This window comes from Palaemon carinicauda, chromosome 6 (genome assembly GCF_036898095.1).
Source record: "Palaemon carinicauda isolate YSFRI2023 chromosome 6, ASM3689809v2, whole genome shotgun sequence".
Classification (NCBI taxonomy): domain Eukaryota; kingdom Metazoa; phylum Arthropoda; class Malacostraca; order Decapoda; family Palaemonidae; genus Palaemon; species Palaemon carinicauda.
Genome location: NC_090730.1, coordinates 126,537,592 through 126,546,389, shown reverse-complemented (window position 1 = coordinate 126,546,389; position 8,798 = coordinate 126,537,592). Strand labels below are relative to the sequence as shown.

Sequence of the window (8,798 nt, the reverse complement as noted above, 5' to 3'; positions counted from 1 at the left end):
TATATATGTGTGTGTATATATATACGTATATATATATATATATATATATATATATATATATATATATATATATATATATATATATATACAGTATTTATATATATATATATATATATATATATATATATTCATATATATATATATATATATATATATATATATATATATATATATATATATATATATATATATATACCATTCTTCTCTTACCTTCCGTGTCTCAACTTTGTCGTCATCTTCCGTTTTACAGCTACTTCCTCTTCTATTTCCTTGAGTATTTTATATTTTATAACCTTTTTATTTCTCTTTTGATAATACGTTTTTTACTTCTTCCAGATTCATATCATACGTTTTACACATTTTTATAACTCCTTCACCTCAGCAATGTTTACATTTTTTATTTTTTTTTTTTATTTGATCTTCTACAGTCTCTTGTATATTTTTTTGTTGTTGTTGTAATATAGTAACAGCTTTTTTATATTAAATCCTGGTTTCTACAGGTCATATCTCTGTTCAGCTATAAGCTCGCTTGGTGGTGTCTCGACAGTTATTCTAACATTCCTTTCATTATTTCATGTTGCATGCTTTTCAATTACTTCATTTCTCTTTTATAATTCTCCATGTTTCTACATTGGCCAATATTATTGTGAGTACTAGTTTCATATATTCTGATTCGTAAATCCAGAGCTACAACCCTAACATTTGCTGCATTTCCATACTCCATTATTTCTTGCTTCATGAATTCCACTTTTTCATTCCCTTTTTTAATGTTAAATGAATGATCTTTTTCATTGCCCCATTGCACCAAATACGAATAATCAGTTACTCTTAATCTCTCGCAATATAGGCCAAGACTATAACTTTCCAAAATATGTTTCTCAAGACTTGCAAAGTAAATAACAAACTTATGAACTAAATTCAAAGAAAGAGATGAACCACTACCTATTGGTTGTTTTATAAAGTCAAAGTTCATTTTACTATGATTATTGCATATCTTATCTACATAGTGACTAAACTCGTCTATTTCATGTAATGTTAAGTTTTATGAAATTGTAAATCGATAGAAATTTGCGACTTTACAGCGGTTTCTGGAGAGGTAATGTCACAGGTCATCAAAGACAAGTGGTTTTGATGTTTGAATGTAGATGGCGCCACTGCTTTTACAAGGACACGAAAGTAGAGCCTCAACTGGGGATGTCTGCTTCGTTGTTTTGTCATCCATATTACGTCAGGGGTCGAAGGCGAGACGGAACTTATCACGAAAGATATGTTTATTGGCGAGGTTAGTTGTATGTTGAAGTGTCAGTGGGGAAGACATTGGACGGTGAGTAAAATAGTGAGAGGTTTTCTTTTCATGATTTGACAGCGTTGTTTCGTGCTTATGTTGTTCATGTGTGAATTGTTTATTTAATGAGTATTTAGAAATTTCTGGAACTTTGTCTTAAACTTCAAGTCGGGTTAATGGTACGAAATGTTGATGCCAGTCGGATCATTTTTTTCCCCCGCAAATAAGCAAGACATTGGCCAGCAATAGTGGGGAGTGGTTCGACATTTGATAGTGCTTTCTGGTCAGCACTTTTCTGGAGTTATTATAAAAGTTATTCTGATGATTGTTCAGATTTTGTTTGTGCTCTCCCTCCTTTTTGTCCATCCGTCTCAGTTACAAAGGTCTCGTGGTAACTGTCAAATTGTTTGTGCGTTCCTTCCTTTTTGGCGACAACGCCTAAGTTGTGTAGGGTTTACCTTGAAAGTGATTTAGGTTTCCTTTTTCTAAACTTTTTTTTTTTTTTTACTTTGTCCTTTTCTGCAACAAAGGACTAAATTTGATTCCAGACTAAGGTTTGGTTCCGGCTGCTTGAATTCTGTTGATATGACCAATTCTTGGAAAAATTGGTATCAGCCATTGATATAAGACCTGTTCTAGCTTAAATAGCGTATCTTAACTTGCTTCCTTTATTGCTGCCTTAAATTATCAGAATTGCCTCCAATTATCATAATTGGGGATATAGGGCTCCACTTCACAAAAATAAACTGGTTCCACATTGGAAATTAATTTACTGGACGTTAGAATTTTTCAACTGGTAAACTAAGGGAAGCTGTCAGCGTAATAAAAAATACTGAAATCAAAATTAGTGGTATTGTAACTGTCAACACTGCAGTTCTTTTTTGCCACACTCAAAAGCACTAATTTACAATCTTTTTTTCCATGTAGCATTTTAACTTTATAGTGTTAAAAATAAGTTAGATGAACCTATAATTTATTGGTTTTTGCTCTGCCATGGCACTATTAAGCCTTCTCATTGATCTTAGGGTCTGGCAAGTGAAATTGTCGCTAAGAGTGTTTTCCAATAGTCCTAGTGTTGCGGCGTTATAATACGCCACGACTTCTTTAGGACTCATGGCACTTTTTGTTAGCACTAAATGTTAAAGCCGAAACATTTTCACTTTGTGTACCTCCAATTTGTAAAGTCCTTGTTACTCCAACTTAAAATGTCCTTGTTACTCCAACTTAAAATAAGTAGCAAAAACTATTGCATGTCTGACCAATTTATTTGATGAGTATATTGTCACGCCATCCTTTTAAAGGGCCAGACAAATGACAAAATAGTAGTTAATAATGTTTAGTCCTTTGGTTTGCCAATAATTCATAACCACAAACTAAGGAAAATCGGGCATTTTTACCCAGTGTATTGACAAAAAACTAAATGGCATTGGGAGAAAAACTATCTATGGCAGTGGAATCTGTCTTATAGAATAAGAAAAAGATTTGATAATTGAGTATATAGAAACTTGTTAAAATTTTTTTTTTTTTAATATTTTGATGGCTGCTTTTCCGATCCCATACAGCAGGGGAACCCCACTCTCTACTGGACCTCCACTGTCTTTTTACATTATTGGCTCAAAGTATTTAAAGTTTCATGTCTTATTCATTTACTGTTGTATTACTGGCAAAAGACTTGAAAATAATTATTCTTCAGTTTCCTCTTGAAAGCCGTAATGTCTTAAAATCATTCAAATGTTTCGTGGGAGCTTATTATAGTCTCGGGGCTGCATATTTAAAGGCTCTAGAGCTGAAGTAGACATATATCTAGCTTCTAACAGTTTGAAGCCATCTAGCCCTTGTGTCAACACGATTTGTTGGCTGCGCAATATGTATAAATTTCTTTTGTATGCCAGGTTCTGGTAACTTTGTGTGTTATTATACATATTTTAAACTAATCCTCGCTTTAATCGGCAGCCAGTGTGAATAAATTAGTATAGGGGTGATCCTTTCTCTAGATGGGACGCCTTTTATCAGTCTTGATCCTCTGTTTATTATGTTTTGTAACTTCTCAAGTTGCACTTTGGTAAATAACTGTATATCACAAGTTTCTTCAGTTTTCGTCTAGGTACTTTTTTTATAAAACTTTTTATTTCTTCGATAACCAGCAGTTATTTATTTGGGCATTTAGATAGGTTGCAAACAAGAAATACACCTAGATCTCTAACTTTACTAGGTAACGGCAGTCATTTTATGTTCATTTGAATCACAAGTTTCTCACGCTTTCTCTTGCCCTCCACCATGAACTGTTTTCTTCTCATTTAAGTTTTTTAATGTCATCTATTCTCTAACACTATCAAGGATTCGGTTTAGTTTCAGTAGTGTCATCTATATCATTTATGGAGAATTAAAATTTTCATCTGCAAATAGTTTAACTTCACACCATGCCTTTGTAGTATTTGCGATAGACCAATAGTATAGATGCTGAAATATATTGGGCCAGGAACACTCCCCTGGGGTACCCCTGTTTAAAGGTTCATTTGATTAATGAGTTTCCAATTTGTACAGTGATTTCTACCAACTAAGTAACCTTTAAGTATTCGAAGGCGTGATCTTCAACGCTGATGGACAGTAGATCATTTAGTAGCAGATCATGTACCACTTCGGGAATTACATTTTTTATCTCTTGTTTATAATCTACCCTAATGTATTCTAAAGAATATACAGTAATGCAGGCAACCCAGTGGGAATCGGGAGTTTTGGGTGCAGAAAATTAACAGGGGAATCTGAATAATTTTAACACAACCTTTTCTATATATATTGTTCTCTGGGACACATGAATCCACGAGGATACAAATCCACGAGAAAATGCACAAGGCAAGAACTATTTTTGCTTGTTTTAAATTTTACAAGTTTGCATTTTCTGCTCATGTTTGTGAGTGTGCATAGCTTGTTGCACGATAACTTGACACATTCTGCACACGAGCCCGCCATCCCACTTTCTACTAATGGAATTACTGTTTGTTCACTTGTAAGTAGCTGCTCCTCCTTCCTTCCCCTACCATATGATAGTTGTACCTTATTTGGGCATGTGTGCTTGAGTGATGTAGACGGTTCTATGACACCCAGTTTTCTAAGGTAAACTATTCAGTTTCCTGTTAGCTTTTACTTGCCGTCCCTTGTAGCTGTATTCCAGCTTGTTTTGGAGCCCAACATTTAACAAAATGTAATGGCAGCTTGTTTATTTCGATGTTATAGCAAAGCTTCACTGATTTATCACGGCACTCCTGGTGTAGTGAATAAATCTTAAAGTTGTTATCCCTCAAAGGTTAGTGTATGGTGATTTTGATAAGTTTATTAGATCTAGTTTAAAAAGTACTTGTGATTTACTAGTGTGTGATCTGGGAAGGTAGCTTATCTGGAAAGATAGTTTGAGGGGGGGCAAGCTCGCCGGGTATGTCTGTGACCTGGGAAGGTAGTTTGTGGGAGGGGTGGAGGAAAGCACCACCTGGTCCGGTCAAGGACCTGGGATGGGGGCTGGCCTCCCAGCTAGAATTGCAACGTGGCTACTACTAGGCAAGGTTAGGTGAGTTTGTTAGGTTCTGTGGCCTTTTACAAAGCTGTGCTAAATAGTTTCGTTCAGTTATTGCACCTCCCATAGTCCAAGGTCCCAACCTGTCTGTCAGAAGGGGTGGATCCATAATGGTGGAATGGCCAATTTGCAGTAGAAATTTTGCAAATATGTTGAAAGCACACTATTATACTGTAGGAAAAGCAGTTTTTCCTATTTTTAATGTCCAGTGTTCTATAATTTGATTCCTTTAGTAGAATCCTTGATTATAAGGAACAATATTCCCTGGCAAACCTTTCCGTAATAATTTGCAGGACATTAGTTACTCTTTCATAGATGAAAAGGGTAAAGGAAATAGCCAAATTTAGTAAACACTGTTATACTGAACTAAGTTTTTCCCTAGGAGCTGCACTTTCATCTTAGAGGTATTGTACGGCTCTACCAGTTTTTTATTTTTAAATTTTTTAGTCTTGGTCTTGTTTCCCTTCTGCAGTTATTTGGCACATTCAGGAGGTGTCTTCTGATCTCTTTAGTATGTTTTCACTGTGCACCTTTTGCCTCTTGGTTTAAGATGCTATAGACTGGGACATTGTTTCCTCGGATGTTTTCGGACGACAGTGTCCTTCTCCAGAGTGATAAATCATCCCTTGGTCAGTATCTAGATTGGCGCTTAATTCTACTTGGGCTTTTGTTTGCTGCAGTCCTCTTAGTATGCTACTGGGCATATTATTTAGGTTCGGCACTTTCTTGCTTACATTGTTACCTCTTGTTCCAAAGATTCTTCCAGTTCCCTGCTTGTCAATTGGGGTAATGAACTAGATAATTTATCATAAGGTAATGTTTATAGATATGGAAGTTTCACTCAAAAACAATACATGCCTGGTTAATTTGGCTAGTCTCACTGCATTCTCCACTTTTGTAATTACAAAACTGACCATAGGATTGCATGAGCTCTGGTTCCAGATGTCACACGTACCAATGACAGGGCAGAATAGGAGCTATCAGGGTTGCCAATGGGGTAAAGATTGGGGTGAGTCATGGATAATTCAGGGCTAGCTAAATTATCCAGCAAAGTCTTCATTTTAGAATGAAAATTCCATATTTGTACAAAAATTTCATAAGAAATGTTGGAATTAGGTTAACTGTATATGAATTAATTTAAACTTTCGCATCAGTCTGTAATAAACTAAACTCCATTTAATGGTTGCCTGTAAGACAGAAAAAATAACATTGGAAGAGGCAAGTATTATTAAATCATAAGTTCTTAGAAAACGACTCTAACCTGACTTCTAGAAACAAAACTTTTAACAGGATTGATGAAGGGTGTTCAGTTTAAATTTTGCTGCTTTTTCACTTGTATATTAAGTAATTTTAATTTTAATACTTTGGTTTACAGATGTGAACAGTCAGGCCTCCTACCAGTTTTTGAGCAATCTGCCTGGCAGGCCGAATTTTTCAATATCTTGACTGCCAGAGCTCTTTTAGACAAGCGTGTGCATCTTTGCTAGCGGTCAAACCAGTTTGGGGAAAATGCAGTATGGAAGTCTAAATGAAGGTGAGCAACTGGAAGGAATGATCCCACGAACAACAAAGTGTATGTTCAGGACTTTGGAAGAAATAATCCAAAAAGTGCCACCCAGAATAACTGAATTTGAAATTAATAAAATTTCAGTACTAGAAAAAATTAAACATAGATCCTGCAGGTCAAGCTAGTCTTCAGCTGAGGCTCTAAGGGTGTAACTAGATGATTCTTGCGAAGGGGGACTACCTGGTAGATCCTGCTGGCTCAGACTGAAGGAATCAAACTATTTGAAGAGTCTTAACTCATCTTCTGCCGAACATCAGGTCTCTGGCTCAAATCATGATAATCTTGGCCATCTGCCTGAAGCGGCTGCATCCCATACATTGTCTGTAGAAAGTCTGTTGGCATAAAGTTTTCTGGGCGGTAACTCTAGTTTTGACAAAATATCTCCAAAGGAGTCTTGTGTCTTGGACCCAGAACTACCTTCGTGTAGTTAGTTTTGCAATAAGAGTTAATTAGTGTCATATTGACATTGTATTCAAACAATGTATTGGAATTTTGATTCTCATAGTTGACCCTATTCTGTACATTACAAAAGTACACAAGGAATGTTAAGCTTACAGCTTTAAATAGTTAAAAAATTCCCTGCACTTCAGTACTTCTAAGTTTTGTAGAAATTTTTTTGTAGACTTACTTTTTAATGTGCAGATTTTTAATGTCATAGGTAAGCATTTTAAATAGTTTTAAATGTGAGGGATGTGCAATCTTGTATTGAAAATCCAAAAATTTATTTTTATCCCTTAGGCAATTCAAATTGTTAAATCTTTGGTTTTTTCTCTTAAAGTTAAGGGTTAATCTTTATTTCTTGCTTTGTAATGCTGAGATTTTATTATAATATAATTTTTATGCTTAAATTTATTTTAATGTATATATTTTTTGCCCAAAAATTAAAGCTTAAATCACTTTAAGAATAGATACTTGCCAGTTTTGCTTTTGTAAGTAGATTTAAAAACTTTCAGTAGTGTTGATTTACATTAACTGTCAATAGTGTGCAAGGTCGATGAAATAATTTATAGTAAAAAGAGCAAGAGTTAAATTTTGGTTCAAGATAACACATGTACTAGTATGTAGGCCTACATTATATTGTTGCTAATATAATACTAAAATGGTTTTCAATATTTTACTAGAGAAAATTTTGAGTTGCCTAAACTATTTATAGGTTGCTGTGATTCCATAACCATATATTACTTATAGTGTAAGGATTTTCCAGTTACCCCGCAACTATCTGTATATATTTTAGTTATTTGAAGTTTTTGTATAACTCTTACACTTTTAACCCTGTGTTGGTTAAGTTTCAAAGTGGGTACGCCATTACCAGTGTGGTACCATAAATGAGACCTCAACTTTCGGGCCATGTAACTTCCTTATTAATAAATATATATCGAATCCTCAAGTTTCTTATTTAACAATATTCATTCCTCAATATTATGTTAGGAGTAAATTAAAAACCAATGATTTCAAATTTTATTTGGAAAATCTATATAAATAAGTATATAAACGTATAAATATATAGAAAATAATCTGTACAAAATATTTGCATTATACACAAGTAACTTTGGCGAACTGCATAATAAAATTGAATGGCATGGCAGCATTCATGCCTACTTTCAAAGGTCATGGGCGGAAAAACACCAAATCTGTGACAGGTGAAATTGGCCACTGGCGTGGCACTCTTAAAAGTAACTGGCGTGGCACTCTTAGAAGGCACTGGCATGGCACTTGTTGAAGGCAGTGGGGTAGCACTTGAAAAAGGCACTGGGGTGGCATTTGAAAAAGCACTGGGGTGGCACGCAAAAAATACACTAGTAGCACTGATTGATGGCACACAGGAGATGGCGGACTTCCCTGACGGGCTCCTGAAGGGGGTCAAGGTCATGGGAGGGTCATCTACATCGTTGTCGTCACCATCCTCGCATGGTACAGGCATCTTAACCTTCATAGGGAATTGTATCCTCTTCTTGCTTTGAAAATGAGAAGGGTGAAATGGAGGCTCGCTTTCTGAAGAGGTGCTAGATGGGGTCGAATAGAGTACCGAGTGGGGAAAAATTGCTTACACTTCCCTGGTCGATGGTGTCCACCTGGGACAGAGTCACCATATTTCTGATAAAAAAACTAGTGTCATCAGCACACACTAATATTAAAATCACTAAGATTCCGAAATCCTAGTCTTTTCTCAGAAGGGAAACTCTTCTGCATTTTGCCCACCTGAAAGTCGAATTTTTTTTTCCCCCTATATACTTGAACATCCGGCAGCCTAGCACAAACATGGCAGCATCACTGCATAGAGACACTCTTCACCAATGTTCAGTGAAAATCTTTTAATGTTCATATCGCAGATATATTTAGCAAAATTTAAAAGCATATGAAATTGAAATTTCAGTAGT

The 8,798-nt window shown here is 35.4% G+C and overlaps 1 long non-coding RNA gene across 1 annotated transcript; it reads left to right on the top strand.

Annotated features, from left to right (window-relative positions):
• The first annotated feature begins 1,005 nt into the window (after nucleotides 1-1,005).
• On the top strand, nucleotides 1,006-6,941 carry LOC137642645 (uncharacterized). The gene is made up of 2 exons (XR_011044826.1): nucleotides 1,006-1,324; nucleotides 6,229-6,941. It is a non-coding gene; the product is annotated as an uncharacterized lncRNA (long non-coding RNA).
• The last annotated feature ends 1,857 nt before the right edge of the window (nucleotides 6,942-8,798 follow it).